Here is a 19,172-nt window from a genome sequence, read left to right on the forward strand (position 1 = left end):
GGAGCTCATCTACTCTGTGGCCCCCACAGAAATGTCAATAAAGTAAGTTCATTTAAAAAGAAGTGCAGAAGAAGTCACTGGGACGCAAAATGGAGTGAAACCTGCTTTCCCTTTTCTAAGATTGGGGACTCCAGTAGCCAGGTAATGGGCGCGAAGAGTAGAGGAGCCCAGAAAAGGGGCAGAATTGTGTGCAGAAGCTGGGACTCGGGGAGCAGTCATGAAACATCGCGGGAGCAGGGACTGGTTCACCCCATCACATAGAGGGAGAAGACAGTGAGTGTGGCCTGGTGGTAGAGCAGGAGTCTCTAACTCTAAGACAACCAGTCCTGAGTAAAACAGCTCATACCGCCTGAAGTTCTCTCCCCGGAAACAGAGCTAAGCATCTTGTTTATGACAAGAAGTCCCTCCCTGTTTGTCACAGAGACTGTACTGAAACTTTGTGCCACCCTCTAAAAGCACTGGAAAGTCACGACTCTTCCAAAAGTTCGTAATTCTCTACCAACTTACTGAAAGATAATGAAATGAAAATGCTACATAAGGAATTCACCAGTGGCTTTTAAAAGATCAATGAATTGCGAGAAAATGAAAAAAATCTACATAAATTAGGGGAAATAATGCAGGGTATGCATACAAAATTCAACTAGTGGAGATTTTGGAAGATAGACCCAAATTTAGGAAACAGACCTCAACAACAGATTAGTTCAAGCAAAATAATTTCAAGGCTTGAAGACATTTATGAATGAGAACTTTGAGACATACTAAAGCAACCAAGAGAAGTTAACAGAACAGTTGGAACACGGTCCCCAGAGCAAGCTGTGTTTGGAGGCTTCTGAGACCTTGTGAGACCAAGTAAACAAGACAAGAGTCTTGTCATCTCTGTCCCTCCATAACACAGGTTGTTCTCGGAATGTGCTTCCGCCCATCCCCACCCCAGGTGTAGGACAGGAGTGTGTTTGCTTTAGATTATTCACTGCAGGTGGCTATTGGTATTTGTTTTATGCCTCTAAAGAAAAACACGTTTCCCCCACATGCAGCTTGACGTTGTGATTGCATACTTTCTCAGGCAACTCTTCTTAGCACTCAGAGTATAAGTTGTCTAATGCTATGAATTAGTTGCTATTGCATGAGACTTTACTCAGCCTCACTTTTAGGACCCACCCTCCTAGGGAAGGGTTTGTTTAGCGTATGATCCCATACACTGTTCATCATCTCAGAAAGTCAGGACAGGAGCTCTGACAGACCAGGAAGCTGAAAGTAGGAGCTGACACAGGGGCCCTGGCTTGATCTTCATGAGTTGCTCTGTTTGCTTTCTTATGGAACTCGGGACCAGCAGCTCAGAGATGATGGCACCACAAGGTCAGAGATGGCACCACCAGCTCAGAGATGGCACCACCAGCTCAGAGATGGCACCACCAGCTCAGAGAGGGCACCACAGCTCAGAGAGGGCACCACTAGCTCAGGGTGGCACCACCAGCTCAGAGATGGCACCACTAGCTCAGGGATGGCAGCACCAGCCCAGAGATGACACCACCAGCTCAGAGATGGCACTACAGCTCAGAGATGGCACCACTAGCTCAGGGATGGCACTACAGATCAGAGATGGCACCACTAGCTCAGGGATGGCACCACCAGCTCAGGGATGGCAGCACCAGCTCATGGATGATACCACCAGCTCAGAGTTGGCACCACTAGCTCAGACATGGCATTACCAGCTCAGAGATGGCACCACCACAAAAAGCTAGGCCCTCCCACATCAATCACTAATTTAGAAAATGCCCTATTGACTTGCCTGATCCCTATAGAGGCATTTTCTCAACTGGGGTTCCCTCCTCTCAGATGACTCTAGCTTATGTCAAGTTGAGGTAAAGTTAGGCAGCACAATTGATCTCTTAACAATTTGACACACAAACAAGTCACTTATTAAAACTAAGCATTTCAATCCCCAAGATCGCATATTTAAAATATCACAAATATGAAATATTACAAACTTAAATGTCCCATGGTCTTTACTAATTTAAACACTTTAAAAGTTCAGTGTCTTTTTTTTTTTCATCCAAAGTCTCTTTCAAAATCCAAACTCTTCATAAAACTTCAAAATATCTTTAAAAGTTTAAAGTCTTTCAACTGTGAGCTCCTATAAAATCAAAAGTAACTTCGAACCCCTACCCAGATCTAGCCAATGGACAGAACATACTCCACAGTTCAGTGGAGAGTGGGGACTGACTCTGACATAAACTCTGGTGCTCCATATTTGACCACCATTGGATGGGGAGGCCCGGTGGCACTCAGAGGAAGGATAGCAGACTACCAAGAAGAGACTTGATACCATATGAATATATACAGGGGGAGGAAGTCCCCCTCAGTCATAGTCATAGGGGAGGGGAGTAAAGGGAAAATGGGAGGGAAGGAGGAATGGGAGGAGACAAGGGATGGGATAACAATTGAGATGTAATATGAATAAATTAATAAAATATATTTTAAATTTTTTTTAAATCAAAAGTAAATTAAATACTTTCTTACAAATAAATAAATACTTTCTTACTACAAGAGGGAAGAACCAGGGCATAGTCACGATCTAAATTAAGTAAAACCAACAGCATCTGTGTCAACAACTCAGTGCCCAGTATCTGGAATCCACTCACCATCATCTGGGCTCTTCCAAGGGTCTTGGATCAGCTCTGCCCGCTGCAGCACACACAGCTCGGGTAGGCTCCACTTCACGGCTGCTGCTGCTCTTGGTAGTCATCCCATGGTACTGGCATCCCCAAAATGCTGTGGTCTCGACTGCAAGGTGGGCTGGATGTTCACCAGTAGCCTCTGCTGGCCTTTCCTCAGGAAGTTGAGTCCTGCTACTCAGTGCCAGGCCTCAGCTGTTCTCCACCACCCCTTCATGTCTTCAAAACTGGTACCACCTGGGCGCCTATTACGCTATCAACTTCGGCCGCCTCTGAAACATACCTTCGGTGTTCTAACTCCAAGGAAACACTTCCCAGAAGATTTCAGCTCGCCAATGCAGGCCTCATCTTAATCACTGCTAATTTCTCAGCTCTGACTGACCTAGCATCGATTATCCCAGCAAAGCAAAGGTTTCGCTTTGGTGGTGTGGTCTCACGCTACTCACAGCAGATTCTTCAGAGCCAGCTGACCAGAACCACAGACTCTTAACTCAAAATGTCCGATGGCGTCAATAGAGTCTGTAAGTGATTTCCAAACTTCCCTCTGGAACGTCACAAGCCAAGCCTCCGTTAGCTGCATTTCTCTCAACACTCTTATCTTTCAAGCTCCCACAGAACAGCTCACCAAGCTTTGGACGCTCAGTGGATGTTTTAGCCCAAAGTTCCAAAGTCCTTTCACAGTCCTCCCAAAACAACATGGTCAGGTCTGTCACAGCAATACCCCACTATCCTGGTACTAATGTCGTAGTGAGGGTTTCTATTGCTGTGATGAAACGCCTTGACGAAAAGGAACTTGGAGAGGAAAGGGTTTGTTTGCTTTATATATCCAGAGTCACCATCTATTGCAGGAAGCTGAGGCAGGAGTTCAAAGAGGCAGGTGCAGAGGCTACATAGCATGGCTGCTTATTGGCGTGCTCCCTGTGGCTTCTTCAGCCTGCTTTCTTATAGAACCCAGAACCACCACCCCAGGAGTGGCACCACCCACAATGGGCTGGGCCATCCCTATAATCACTAATTAAGAAAATGACCTACAGGCTTGCCCACAGCCTGGCCTCTATAGAGGTGTTTTCTCAATTGGGGATTCCCCCTCTCAGATGACTCTAGCTGTGGCAAGCTGACAGATGTAAAATTAGTCAGCACAACCACTAAGACAGCATATAGGGGACATCTAAATGGACTCTGGACACAGAGAAGGGAAATAAATTACAGCCATGAGAACACAGGGAAGAAGAAATCCCCCCCCCGGAAGTACAGATAAGTAAACAAGAATTGGGAAATGTATATTAAATGGAATAGTCTATAAATAATTTGTAAGTTTTAAACTATGCAATCTTCTGCGTAATGTGATGAAATTTGCTGACACACTGCTCCATTTGCTCTGGCCTACCTGGGATGTGAACCATCCTTCTGTTTAGTGTAGTGGATCCAGGCTGCACATGCTACCTGCCTATGAGTCAGGTAAAAAACCCCTCACTCCCTGTTCTATAGTGTATTCAGCCTTCAAGATGGGAAGTTTTTAGTAGGTCTGCACACATGAGAAGGGGAGAGAGAAGAGATACATGTCTTGAATGCACCCTTGAAAAACATAAAATGAGAAGTGACACTGCTCTAACTCACAGAGTTCACAGCCAGTCAGACACACTTACCAACTCCGTGACCCTGAGCAGGCTGTCCTGTCTCCCAAAACTGAGAAGTCAGTCGTTGCCTCCTGGGTATTTCTGTGGCACAAGCCAAGCACAATTCAGTCGCACAGGTGGCACTTCTTAGGAATTATTTTCTTCTCTTACCCAAAAATAGGCAACATGATTAAGGATTAACTGTTGTAAAGATATAACATATATTTTAGAATTATACGTTCTTTTTAAGCAATTGTCTTCCAGTGGATTTATAAGATAGCTTGTAACTTTATCCTTAGACACGGAATCTCAGAGAGAAACTAAGTGGCCATGTCTGGACTCTGGTCCAGATCCTCTGAGGGAACTGCACGTTACCCTCGTAAACTCACTCCCTGGACCACAAGTGCCCTGTGTTGCTGCATGAAAATCTTTTCAATGTTGCTTATATTTAAGACTTTAAATGTCATTGAATCTTATTACTAATGGTCACATTTTGTTTCTGTATGATAATAAACATCAAACTAATTACCTGTCCTCTGAAGCCAGTGTGCTTCAGTGTTTATTAGTTTCAATTTAAAATATTGATGGAACATCTGAAACTTCTGATTGCAGGTAAAATTCAATGGGATTCTATTGTTAGGAAAGAAAATACATACATTGCTAAGCATATTAAAGAATAAGTCACTGAAATTTGAAAAATAGATTCTGTGTCTGTATTTCAGTATATGAATTCATTGAAGTATTAAGCACTTGCAAATTTTAAGATATTTTAAGTAAGATGGCTAAATAGTGTTTTTGTTAAAAAAAAAAAATCCTGTGTCTCTTGAAAAATTGCCCAAACACATTTTCAAAAAGTCACTTAAAGCTTGCTGGAGTGACCAGTAGCACTCTGTACTCCTCATGCTAGACCCTACTTCCTATCTCATTTTCAGTGAAAATGGAGCAAGTACCTATTGATTAGGCCAATTTTGAAGGCACATTAAAGTCATCTTTTGTACAGTCTTCTCAGAGGAAAGCTCTATTGTTCCGGGAAGGCTCACTGATGACTAAATGTTGCCTATAGGCTTCAGGGCTAGAGGTGCAGCCAACCACCTCCCTCTCTCTCTGATGCCTAGGAGGAGAGGGATACTGGAAGGTCCATCCATCTTCTCTGCAATTCCTTCATGACAGGGTCTCAGGGAGATGGAGCGTTGTCAGAGCAGGGCCACAGGTGGTGTTTGTGGAGCTCACGGCAAGGGCACAAATAGAGGCCCATTTTCATACATCTAAATACCTGAAAGTTATTAGAACAAACAAAACATTTTAAAACAAGAGATGTCTTACCAAAACAATCGATGGAACATCATTTTCTCCCTGACAACAGCACAACCATCACCCTAGCAAATGAAAAGGTCCCTTCAAGACAAGGGAGATTGCAGCTGGAGACACACAACTCACCGTAGAGCACTTGCCTGGCAAGTAGGAGGCTCTGTGTTTGGTTCCCAACACTGAAGAAAAAAATGAATTTTCACTTATTTTCTATAAAAATAAATAATGTTTTCCTTCTACTACATGGAGGAGTAACACCATGTTGGCAGCACTATTCTGACCTTAAAATGTAGCACATAGGTCACAACACCTGCCAAAATGATAACAAAGACCCTATCCAACAAGGACACAGCCCAGAGTTGCTGTTTGGCTTCTATAGTTTTGTTTTCTGCTAACTCTTATTTTCAACCATGTCTACCAGGATGTGGGTTTTATGCATAAAAGACAAAGGATGGTGAGGCTGAGGGCTGCCAGATTTGGGTGAGTTCCCCATGCAGTCACTGGCCAGTGACTTGACTTTCTATTTGGCTTTAAGAGTGTCCATGTATCCTCTGGTGGAATTACCTCTCAACATCCTGGAGACACCAGCAATATTCCCAGAGAAGCTGGGGACCTTGGATCCCCTTGGCTGATAGCACAGGGAACAGACAGTTCCTAGGGGATGCGTACCTTGAGACATTCCAGGGCCCCAGGAACATCTCTCACCTCGGCTCCTGTTGACCCAAAGGCTCCAGACGTCCCCACCTTAAATGAAAAGCTACAAAACTATCACCTGAATCTGTCTCTCTGGAAGTGAATCTTTTTTCTCTCTCTCTTTTTTAATTAATTTATTCATAGTACATCTCAATTGTTATACCATCTCTTGTATCCTCCCATTCCTCCTTCCTTCCCATTTTCTCCTTACTCCCCTCCCCTATGACTGTGACTGAGGGGGACCTCCTCCCCCTATATATGCTCACAGGGTATAAAGTCTCTTCTTGGTAGCCTGCTATCCTTCCCCTGAGTGCCACCGGGCCTCCCCATCCAGGGGACGTGGTCAAATATGGGGCACCAGAGTTCATGTCAGAGTCAGTTCCCACTCTCCACTCAACTGTAGAGAATGTCCTGTCCATTGGCTAGATCTGGGTAGGGGTTTGAAGTTTATTGTCCGTATTGTCCTTGGTTGGTGCCATAGTTTGAGCAGAACCCCTGGGCCCAGATCTGCCCATCATAATGTTCTTTTTGTAGGTTTCTAGGACCCTCTGGATCCTTCTATTTCCTCATTCTCCCATACTTCTCTCACCTAGAGTCCCAATAGGATGTCCTCACATCTATCCCACTTTCCTGGTAGGTGAGGACTTTCATGGGACATGCTCCTTGGGCTAGTGTCCAGTTATAAGTGAGTATATACCATTGAGTCTTTCTGCTTCTGGGTTAACTCACTCATTATGATCATTTCTAGTTCAATCCATTTCTCCACAAATTTTGGGATTTCCTTGATTTTAATAGCTGAGTAGTATTCCATCGTGTAAATGTACCACAGTTTCTTTATCCATTCTTCTACTGAGGGACACTTACGCTGTTGGCACCTTCTACATCCGGACACTTAGGGAAGGTTAGACACAACCCTAATTCTGGTGCCTGGGGTCCAGATGAGATGTTGCTGGACCCACTGGTTTAAATCTGTGTGGCAGTCAACCTGGGTGTCTTTTTTTTTAATTTTATTAATTTATTCATATTACATCTTGATTGTTAGTCCTTCCCCTGTTTCTTCCCATTCTTCCCTCCCTCCCACTTCCCCCTTCTCCCCTCCCCTATGTCTGTGATTGAGGGAGACCTCCTCCCCCTATATATGCTCTTAGAATATTGAGTCTCTTCTTGGTAACTTGCTATCCTTACTCTGAGTGCCGCCAGGCCTCCCCATCCAGGAGACGTGGTCAGAAAAGGGGCACCAGAGTTCGTATGAGAGTCAGATCTCACTCTCCACTCAACAGTGGAGAATATCATGATCATCGGCTAGGTCTTGGTAGGGGTTCGAAGTTTAATGCCTATATTCTCCTTGGCTGGTGCCTTAGTTTGAGGAGGACCGCAGGACCCAGATCTGCCTGTTATAAAGTTCTTATTGCAGGTTTCCAGGACCCTGTGGGTCCTACTATTTCCCCATTCTTCCATGCTACTCTTGCCTAGAGTCTCAATAGGATGTCCTCTCTTCTGACCCACTTTTTTGGTAAGGAAAGTTTTTCATGGTACGTATCCCTTGGACTAGTGTTTTGATATAAGTGAGTATATACCGTTTGTCTCTTTTTGCTTCTGGGTGAACTCACTCATTATGATAATTTCTAGATCAATCCATTTGTCCACAAATTTCAGGAATTCCTTGTTTTTAATAGCTGAGTAGTATTCCATAGTGTAAATGTACCACAGTTTCTTAGTCCATTCTTCTACTGAGGGACACTTAGGCTGTTTCCATGTTCTGGCTATTATGTATAAAGCAGCTATGAACATCAACCTGGGTGTCTTTATTGTGTGTCTCTCTGTGCCTCTATCTGTTCTGTTTGGTGGATAAACAGATCTAAATGTGAGGGGGTAGTGAGCAGTTCTAGAACCTCAGCCTCTGCTGCCTCAAAGATAGTGCACGACTTCTCACAGGCTAACTGGCCACACTCACCTGCACTCACTCCTGCAGAGTCTGGGGCAGTGATGGTGGGAGGGGCAGTGCAGGTGAGGACCAATCTAATATCTGTTTCTTTCCTAGAAAACTCTGAACCTCCTATGAAACTGATTGGCTCTCTTTTTGAGTCAGGTTGCCCACTGACAGTTCTGGCCATCAGAAACCTAGTGACTGCAGACCTCGGCCACCCCAACCAGTTTCCTGATATTGACCAGCGGGTTTCTCTGATGTGAGGCCTAAGCTCCCCGATCCTGACTTGAGACCTGTGGCCTCTTATAAGAGACACAGATCCTTTTAGCTCAGTCAGGTCACCCAAAGAACCCAAAATCTTCTCCTTTAGCCCTGATGGAGGGAATTGACTTTCCCCCTCCTGCTCCCTCACAATTACTTCCTGAGTCACACACACACACACACACACACACACACACACACACACACACACACACACCCCACTCTGGCTAGGGGAGTTCCAGAAATATGCTCTGGGGCAGAGGCATTCCCTATCCCCCCTCAAGGGAGGTGTCTCAGGAGGACCAAAGACCTAGAAGTTTCTCTCCTTCCCCATTTTATGGTTTGTTTATGTCTGGTTTTCAACCAATGATCTGACTCTCTGGTATAATTGAAAAACTCAAAACATAACATTTTATTTAAAAAAAAAAAAACTCAGACCTTCATTAGTCTCCTAGAGACTTTTATACACACCAGCCAGCCTGGGATAACTACCAACAGCCCTGGCTACCCCTTCACAGCAGAGCCTGGGCAGCAGATCACTGCTGGACAGTGCAGCCCAGATACAGCAGATTTTCCCTTCTGTCCAACCTGGATAGGACCCCAACACTGACCAAGGTAAGGAGGGTCTAGACAGTTTTCATCAGGCCTTTTATAGGATGGTTGAAGACAGTTGCCACCAACCCTACCAATCTGTTTGAGATGAGTGAGGTAATACAGAAGCCCCAATAATTACCTGCTGGCTTCCTGGAGCACTTCTGCAAGGCTGAAAACCAGAAAGCAGCAGACATGAGCAGAAGTAACAGCATTCAAGAAGACCAATAAATGCCAGAGTGTGAAACTGGAGACACAGTGAAAGAAAAATTAAAAAAAAGGATGCCCCATCATAGTTCTTACCCAGACACTGGGATGTAAAAGAGTCCAGTGGCCTCTCTGTCCAAAAGACTTGATCCTGTTTCTACCACTTGGCCAGCTGCTTTGCAGGCAGTTACCACTACAGCCACACTAGTAAAAGAAACTGACAAACTGACTTTGGGCCAGGAACTGTTCCTAACCACACTGCACTCCGTAGAGGACCTCCTGGGGGGAACCTTAGAGAAGTGGATCTTCAACATCCAAGTAATGACCAGACACTTCTCCTGGACCAGTTCAGTATCAGCGTCTGTAAAACGCCAGCCAACAGCCCAGCCACTCCAGACCACAACCCAGCAGAGCCTCTCCACTACTACCTAGAAGTGACTGACGTGGTCCAGTCTGCCTTACCTGACCTAACAGAAGCCCTACTATGAAAAACAGAAGAGGTCCTGTTCACTGATGGAAATAGTTTTGTTCAAGACAAAATCAGATATGCCTGGCCCACAGTAGTCACCTTGCACAGGATGATATGGGCCCAGCCTCTCAGCTAAGGAACTTCAACACAAAGGGCTGAGCTCCAGGTGTTACCCCAGGTGCTTCACTGGGGGGCCGGGGTGGGGAGGGAAGGGCAAAGCCTTCACCACTACACCAACATTCAGTATGCATTTGCCATGGTCCATATCTATAAGGCCTTCTATGGACAGAGGAGGCCACTTACCTCAGCTAGACCAAAGGGGGGGAAAAAACCAACAACAAAAATCCCTGGCCTTATGAATGCCAAAAGAAATAGCCATTGTCCAGTACAAAGGCATTAAAAGGGAAAATCCCAGAGGCCCAGGAAGGAAAAAAACTTAGCTACTCAGAATGTGACTCTAGAACAGCTCCAGATCTTGATTACCCTGCCTAAACCTGAACTGCTCCAACTGAATGTGTGTATGTGTGTGTGTGTGTGTGTGTGTGTGTGTGTGTGTGTGTGTGTGTGTGTAAGGAACATAATGTTCACCCTCTTCTAACTGAAATCTATCTTGCAATGTGAAGCCACTGAGATCTGGGAATGTGTTTAGTTCTCTTAGTTGACTGGTGTAATCTGTTTACTATCAGAGCAAGTGGAATCTGAAGTGGAAGTCCAATTAAAACTATGATTCCACAAAAGTGTTTCTGAACCAACTATAGCACTCATCATGTTTAAAGCACCAAATTCATAACAACAACATACAATGATTTTCCAGAACAATCAATAGCATTAACAAATAATAATAAAAGCACATTTAATCTCTTTTTTACACATACACACACAAAATGAAAAGTGTACTTTAAAATTCAAATTCAACAAGCAGCAGAAGAAACCCCACAATCATAAAATGAAGTAGGCCTCAAATTTTCAATTGGGAATACAACAATAGTGCAGAGATAAACTGGCTTTAAATAGCAATGCAACATGATGCAGACCATTAATTTTGCTTCTGGAGATGCTTTATATCTTTTCTATTTGTAGCAAAAGTACAAAGTGTTGTAACTGGAAGGCTCTGTCTCATTTGAGATCAGATCAAAAAGTGATTAAATTTTTAGATATAATATTTCACAGCAAAACACAAAAAGCCTGGATAAAGTTCAACTCTTCACTTAGAAAATTACGCTCTGTATAGATCATTGATTGATAGACACTCCAGCAAAAACTCACTATCAAGGAAATAATAACACTAGCAAACAATTTTTGATTTACACACTTATTCACTTTGCATGAATACCAATACACATACCAATCGTGGCCCCCTCCCTGCCCTCCTCCCAGTCCACCCTCCCTCCCTTTTCTCTCCATCCCCTCTCCCCTAACCCTAAGACAAGAGGAGCCCCCCTATACTAACCCACTCCAGTACACCAAGTCAGATCAGTACTGAGTATATCCTCTTCCACAGAGGCCTCACCAAGCAGCCCTGCCAAAGAGAAGTGATCAAAAAGCAGGCATCAGAGTACATGACAGAGATAATCCGCACTCCCCTTACTAGGGGAGCTACATGAAGATCAAACTCCCATCAGCTACATCTGTGTAGGGGGCCTAGATCCAGTCCGTGCATGGTCCTTGGTTGGTGTCTCAGTCTCCACAAGCCCCCACACACACCCTGGGTCCAGATTATTTGGCTCTGTTGATCATATTGTGGAGCTTCTGCCCCCTTCCAGGTCCTTCTATCCTTCCCCAAACTTTTCCACAAGAATCCCTGTGCTCTACCCAATGTTTAGCTGTGGGCCTCAGCATTTGTTTCAGTCCATTAACAGACAGAACCTCTCAAAGGATAGCTATGCTAGGCTCCCATCTGCAAGCATAGCAGAGTGTCCTTAATAGTGTCAGGGGTTGGCTCTCTCCCATGGGGTGGGTCTCAGGTTGGGCCAGGCACTGATTGGGCATTTCCATCTCTGCTCTACCTTTATCCCTACACATTTTGTGGGCAGGGAGAATTTTGGGTTGAAGTTTTTGTGGGTGGGTTGGTGTTCTCTTCTCTCCACTAGGAATCTGGTATAGTAAGAGGGTGGCCTCCTCAGTCTCCATGGCCCCTGCTACTAGGGATCTCAGCTAGAGATCCCACCTCCCAAGAGCCTACCTTGTCCTAGGTCTCCAGCTTGTCTCGGAGATTCCCTTACCTATGGTTTCTCTTTTCTCTGCAAGCCCTCTGTTGTCCACCTGTCTGCTTCCTGCCATGATGATCATGGACTCATCTTCTAAAACTATAAGACAGACTCAATTAAATACTTTGTTTTATAAGAGTTGCCTTGGCCATAGTGTATCTTCACAGTAATAGAACAGTAACTGATACAGCAGTTATTCATGTTAAATAAATACAGGTCATTCGTGTTAAAGTAAAATTTAACTTAGGTTATTTTTTTCAAGTGTAAACTTTAAAACCTATTAAAAGAATACAGATACTGTGGTGTATTAGGGTTTTAAAGAAAAGTATTTATTTGAGTAAAGAGATTTGAAGTAGGAAGAACATAGGTATGGTCATCAATGTCCATCATTGTTACATGCTCTGTGGTCACCAGTGTCTATCAATCTGGCATGGACTGTGACCTCCAGTGCCCATCATTGTTATATCATCTACATCTCCCTGAGTATGATTAGGATGGTGAGATACCACTCCTAGGATTATATTACTTCACAAAACTAAAGGGACATAAGCCTAGTGGGTCCAACTTGATTACATCAGACCTTCAAAATAGTTCTTTCCCTCCAGAGGACAACATAATAGGGAGTTGGAGAGAGTCCAGGTGTGAGAGGGATTTTATGTACGACTGAGGCTTTAGAGATGGAAAAGACTCCGTAAGAAGGACTATGGGTGGCCTCTAAAAATAGCAGTGAGTACCCCATGGTTGACAAGTAGCAAAGAAATGAGAATCCCATGTCTACGTTTGTAAGGAAGTAAATTCTACCAACCTAAATGAGCTTAGGTTGTTCCCTAGAGCATCCAGATGAGAGCCCAGCTGGATGATGCCCTATAAGATCTTACACTCAGAAGCCCATCTTTGGGTCCTACTCACATACCTGTGAAATAATGAGTGATAATTGTTTTCTTTATTTATTGTTTATTTATTCATTCATTTTACATCCCAATCATAGCTCCCTCCCTCCTCTCCTCCCAGTCCCACTTTCTCTCCCTCTTCCTTCTATACCTCCTCCCCTATTCCTCAGATAAAGGGACCCCTCCCCTACACCAACCCACACCTGCAGATCAAATCAAATCAGGACTGAGTGCATCCTCTTCCCCTGTGACCTAGCAAGGTAGCCCCACCATAGGAAAGTGATCAAAAGCAGAAATTCCAATCCATGTCAAAGACATCCTCCCTCCCCTTTCTATGGGACCCACATGAAGACCAAGCTGCCCATCAGTTATGTATGTGTAGGGGGCCTAAGTTAAGACTATGCAAGGTCCTTGGTTGGTATATCAGTCTCCATAAACCCCCATGCACCCAACTTAGTTGGCTCTGTTGGTCTTCTTGTTTTTGTTTTTGTTTTTTAATTTTATTAATTTATTCAGATTACAACTCAATTGTTATCCCATCACGTGTATCCTCCCATTCCTCCCTCCCTCCTGCTTTCACCCTATTCCCCTCCCCTAGGTCTGATACCAAGGGGGACCTCCTCCCTCACTATATGGTCGTAGGCTATCAAGTCTCATCTTAATAGTCTGCTAATTCTTTCTTAGAGTGCCATCAGGCCTCCCCACCAAGGGGAAGTGGTCACATATGGAGCACCAGAGTTCATGTCAGAGTCAGTCCCCGCTCTCCACATAACTGTGGAAAATGTCCTGTCCGTTGGGTAGATCAGAGTAGGGGTTCAATGTTTACTACTTGTATTGTCCTTGGTTAATGCAATAGTTTGAACAGAGCCCCCTCGGTCCCGATCCGCCCATCATGATGTTCAAGAAGATAATTGTTTTAAACTGACAAATAGAACAATTCTTTCATACTATCACTAAATAGTGACTTCCCAAACAGAATCACTTGGTGGCATTATTTTCTTTAATTAAGTGTACTGACGTCAGATTTGAGACTTGTAAGCAGTAGCATTTTGCATGACTTAGTTCAGTGTAGTATATAATTCTAAATATACTATTGTATCTATAGAATTTTTGTTTTTATTTTATGACATTTTTACTTATTTGTTTTGAATGAGTGCCTATATTTCATACATATGCGTGGGCATTGTGTTGTAAGATCCATGCGGAGGTCAGAGGACAGCTTGGGGGAGTCAGTTCTCTTTTTCTACAATGCGGGTTGGTTTCAGGATTGAACCTGCTTGGCAACATATACCTGTATATACCAGGTGGACTACTGATTTTTGTTTTGTATTTAATGTTAATACAAAAGATATTCCTGAAAGAGTACTGTGCTCTGATGCTATCAATCTTGGTAAAATAATAGACTGGTTTTACAGCCAGTTCCAGTGTTGGGAAAGGAATACATTATTAAGCAAATCCCACTACATAAAATCATCTCTTTGGAAATAAAGGGCTAAGAATCCTTGCATTTTAGTAGGAAGTAGATTAATAGAAAAGATAAATATTCCTGATGACTTTGTGCACTTACAATGGCTACCTTCATCCCCAACCATCCTTGGAGCTGTTCATATTAGGGTATGACCGTAACCCAGCCTTACTGCTTAAAGGCTGTGCCCTAAATTGAAATTTTTCATTTGCTAGGTGATATGATTCCTCAGGCTTCCTCAGCCTTCAGATCTACTTGCTGATTGTTTTTACTTTTTCAAATTTAAGCCTCTCTGAGGAGCAGCTATGCTACAGGCTAACCCTGACTATACCCACAAAAGAATTCTATCTTTTGATTTCTATTCATTGTTCCTTCTCTTAAATTTATTCCCCAGTCTGCACTCTGAACTTCCTCCCTGCTCAATAAATGTGTCCCATGTTTGAACTCAATAGTGTCTAAGACCACTTCCAAATATTTTACAAATTGCTCCATTAATATAAAGTGAAACAATACAGTTTAGTAAGAGTTACATTATCAGGTTGAGAGATTAGGAACTGTCCCTTGCTGTCATTGGATAGAAGCTACTTGAGAATCTTCAAGCCAATCAGCAAGTGTTTGTCAACACCTTGGCTGTCTCTTCACTGGAAGCTGAAAACACGAGACATGGGGTCAATGAACTTGATGGCTTGTATTTTGCTTTTTTTTTTCTTGAGGACATGCTATTATCAAGCAGTAGGCCAAGATATTCTCAGCTGTCCCCAAATCCAGCAAAGGGTTGATAACAAGTTATCTGCAAGCATTTTGATTGGTCTGTCTGCGATCTTTGGGAAGTGTGTCTACTCATAACCTTTCATTTCACTAGCAATGAAGTATTAAAGCCAAAAAGAGAGGTGTGAGATGCTACAAAAGACAGGAAAGAAATGCAGTCAAATGTTAATATGTAGAGTTTGGGTGACTTCGGGTTGCTAGTGCTGGGCTGTAAGAGAAATCTCTGCAGAATGGTTGATACTTTTGGGAAATCATCAGGAGCTGAAATTAATTTCTTAGCCTGGAACTTTTATTTGGTACATGAAGAATTAAGACATAGCAAAAATCAAATATCTTTTATTAGCCATAATTCTCCTCAGTAGAAATTACTTTGTGCCTTCACCCACCAATCCTTATTTCTACTCTGAGGCATTGATTCACATGGTGATATCATCACTCACTCTTATTTTTAAACTGAAACAATTAATGTCCTTAAGCTCAATTTCATTTAACACTCTTACATGAGTCAAAAGTAAAAATAGGTTTGAGGGATTCTTGTCATACCAGGCTCACTTTAAAAATATTATTTTCACAAAGAAGTATTTTCATATGAAGATTTCAGGCTATAAGTAAATTTTAAAAATACATTTTTAGTCTCTCAAGCATGACTTTTCCTGTACAGGAGATATACTTTTATGCCTCCATGCTTTCTTTTGTTTGTGTGTTTTCACTTTTGCGGTGTTTTAGTTTTGTTTGTTTTGCCTGAGGTTTTATGACAGGGTCCTTTTTAGCCTGTCTAGTCTCAAAAAGGCCAGGTAGGCGAGAATGACACGGAACTTCTGATCCTCCTGCCTATACCTCCCAAGCACTGGGATTACAGACGGAGAGCACCGAACCTAATTCTTGTGCTGTTAGAGATCAAGTCCAGAGATTCACACAATCCGTGAATTTGTGCTGCTAACTGATACGCATCCCCATCCCTTAGCTTAGTCCCTCAGTGCTACAGTTCTCCATCCTCGCACTCTATTCTTGTTAACCATGTGCCTCAAACTTTAAAGCCCAGTCCCAATATCACCTCTTCCTAAAAACACCAAATGACACGTCACTCTTTCTAGCTCCCATTTCAATCCTTCTCCTTGGTCATGCATCAGGCCTAGGAACTGGATAGAAGTAATCTGGATGTGATGTCACTAATTAAAAGCCTGTACCAGAGCAGGTCCTTATAAACCAGAGAAGAAAGACATAAATGCTACCTTAATATAAAGAAGCAAACTCATTCCTGAAAAGAAAATAAAACTAAAGAAAAAAATTGAAAGTCTTTTTAATTAAAACATTTTAATACAATGTATTTTGATCATGTTTACCCTCTCCCAGATACCCTTCCTATCCACACAACTTTAATTTTGTATCTTCTCCGTGTGTCTTTCAAAAACAAAAACCAAGAAGCGAAACAAACAAAAAAGAAGTAAAAATAAAAACCAAAATAAACAAGTAAAAGAACAATAAGACAAAAAATGCCAAAAACAAAGCAAAATGAAACAAAAAAGTCCAAAGAAAAAAATGTCATTGAGTTTGCTTTGTGTTAGTCAACTACTCTGGGTATGGAGCCTGCCCTGAAGTGAGGTCAGTCTACCCAGAGAAACTCACCGGAGAAAACTGATGTTCCTTTTGCTGGTGAATAGCAATTACAGAGAGCTTCTGGGTTAGGAAAGGGAGCCTTTGTCCACCTCACCCTCTCAGCTCTGGGACCCTGTGTCCGCCATTTTTGTTTTTCAACTTGAATACATCTGGAATTAACTAAAGCCCATGCATCTGGGTACACTTGTGAGGGATTTTTCTTAATGAAATCATTTGAAGTGAGAAGACCCACTTTCAATCTGGATCTTTCGAGGTGGGAATTCCACCTTTAATCCGGGCCACACCTTCTGGTGGCAGCCATGTAAAGGACTTGAAAGAAGGAAGCTTTTACTCCTTGCCTAATGCTCGCATTCTCACTAGCAAGTCCTTACCTACACTGGAATTAGAGCCCACTTCTTTGGGATTCTGACATATACTAAAGACCAACTGAGCACCCAGCCTCAAGGACTGAACAACTGGTGGATTTTGACCTTCCATTGGCAGATAGCCATTGTTGGAATAGCTGGGCCTCAGCCTGTATCCATTATTCCATCCAAATAAATCCTCATATATATAATATAGGTATTATATATATGTGTGTGTTATATATATAGATGCATATTATATATAGTGTTATATATATATATATATATATATATATATATATATATATATATATATATGATAGATTCATTCTATAAATTCTGGTCTTCTAGAGCAGTGGTTCTTGACCTGTGGGTTGCAGCCCCTTTGGGGGGGTCACACATATTTATATTACAATTCATAACAGTAGCAAAGTTGTAATTATGACATAACAACAAAATAAATTTATGGTTGGGGGTTACCACAAAATGGGAAACTGTATTAAAGCATTGCAGCACCAGGAAGGTTGAGAGCCACAGCTCCAGAGAACCCTGACTATTACAGGCCCATCTGGTGTGAACCGGTGCAGGCCCTGTGCATGCTGCCACAGTACCTGTGATTTATTATATGCGTCCATCCTCTTGTATCTTGAAGACGCTATTTCTTGGAGTCATCCATCACCTCTGCCTCTTAGAATCTTTCCACTTCCTCTTCCACATAGATCCACATAGATTCTAATGGAAAATTTTAAAGATCTTAATTATTGTTCAAACACTGGTAACTATTATGCTTAATACAAACAATGCTTAATTTAAGTGTGGAAGAAAAAAAACCAACTCTCTGATAAAAAGCATGGGTCAGGGAGTGTTGTCAAAAGCTTAGGTGACCCCAAAGCAGCCTCACTCGAAAGTCTTCACCCAGTGTAAATAGTGATTGCCCCATAATCACATAAATAGATAGATGGGACTCCCTTAAATTAACTTTCCCCAACCTAATTAGCCCTTCTAGAGACCAAGTACAATTGGATACATAGATAGATGTTGCATGCAAATTGCTTGAAGGAGTGGGCGCAATCTCAGGTGCTGTTTCCTACCTCCTGCTCTCCTAAGAGAATGTCAACATTCCACAGGCCTGTGATAAACTCTTGCAAGCAAGGACACCTGATTCAATGAAGATGGTGCCTGTTTTGCTCAGAAGTCTGGATTCTACAATATTCTGAGATGATAGATGATAGATAGATAGATAGATAGATAGATAGATAGATAGATAGATAGAGGATAGACAGATAGAGAGATGATAGATAGATAGATAGATATGGAGACAGATAAAGGATAGAGATATAGATAGAGAGATGATAGATAGATAGATAGATAGATAAAGGATAGACAGATAGAGAGATGATAGATAGATAGATAGATAGATAGATGATAGACAGATAGAGAGATGATAGATAGATAGATAATAGAGAGAGATGATAGAAGATAGATAGATGACAGATGATAGATAGATAATAGATTGATAAAGATAGATGATAGACAGGCAAATAGATGATAGGTTAAAAATATAGATAAATGATAACATAAAATTTAATTGAAATATTCTCTTAAAAAGTTGTGCCTGAAAGCAAACATGGTGGCTCATATCTGTAATTTCAGAGCTTAGAAAGTAGACTCAACTAGACTACATGTGACCCTGTCTTTAAAACAGGCTGTCATACAAGAGATGGGATAACAACTGAGTTGTAATATGAATGAATTAATAAAAAATAAAAAATAAAACAGGCTGTTATTTACAGTATGCTGTATTTCAGTTTTAAAGAAAACTTTTGGTAATGTAATTAAAGAAAAACTCATATATGAATGGTGAATTCTATCAGTATGCTTTTAAGTTAATTATATGTGGTACTCTGTGGAACACCACACTAACAGATATAGTCGGTAAGATATATAGGGTATATAGTTAATAACAGCTACAGGTCTTGTCTGCCCTGAATTTTCGCCTCTTTTCCTTTGTTGATGGCCCAGTCTGGAAGGCAGTCAAAGGAACTTTAAAAAACATTTTTAAAAAACATTCTATAAAGACAACTCCAAAGTTAAAGGTAGCCCAAGCGAGAGTCTAAATGCGGAAGAGGGGAGG

This window comes from Acomys russatus, chromosome 12, assembly GCF_903995435.1.
Source record: "Acomys russatus chromosome 12, mAcoRus1.1, whole genome shotgun sequence".
Classification (NCBI taxonomy): domain Eukaryota; kingdom Metazoa; phylum Chordata; class Mammalia; order Rodentia; family Muridae; genus Acomys; species Acomys russatus.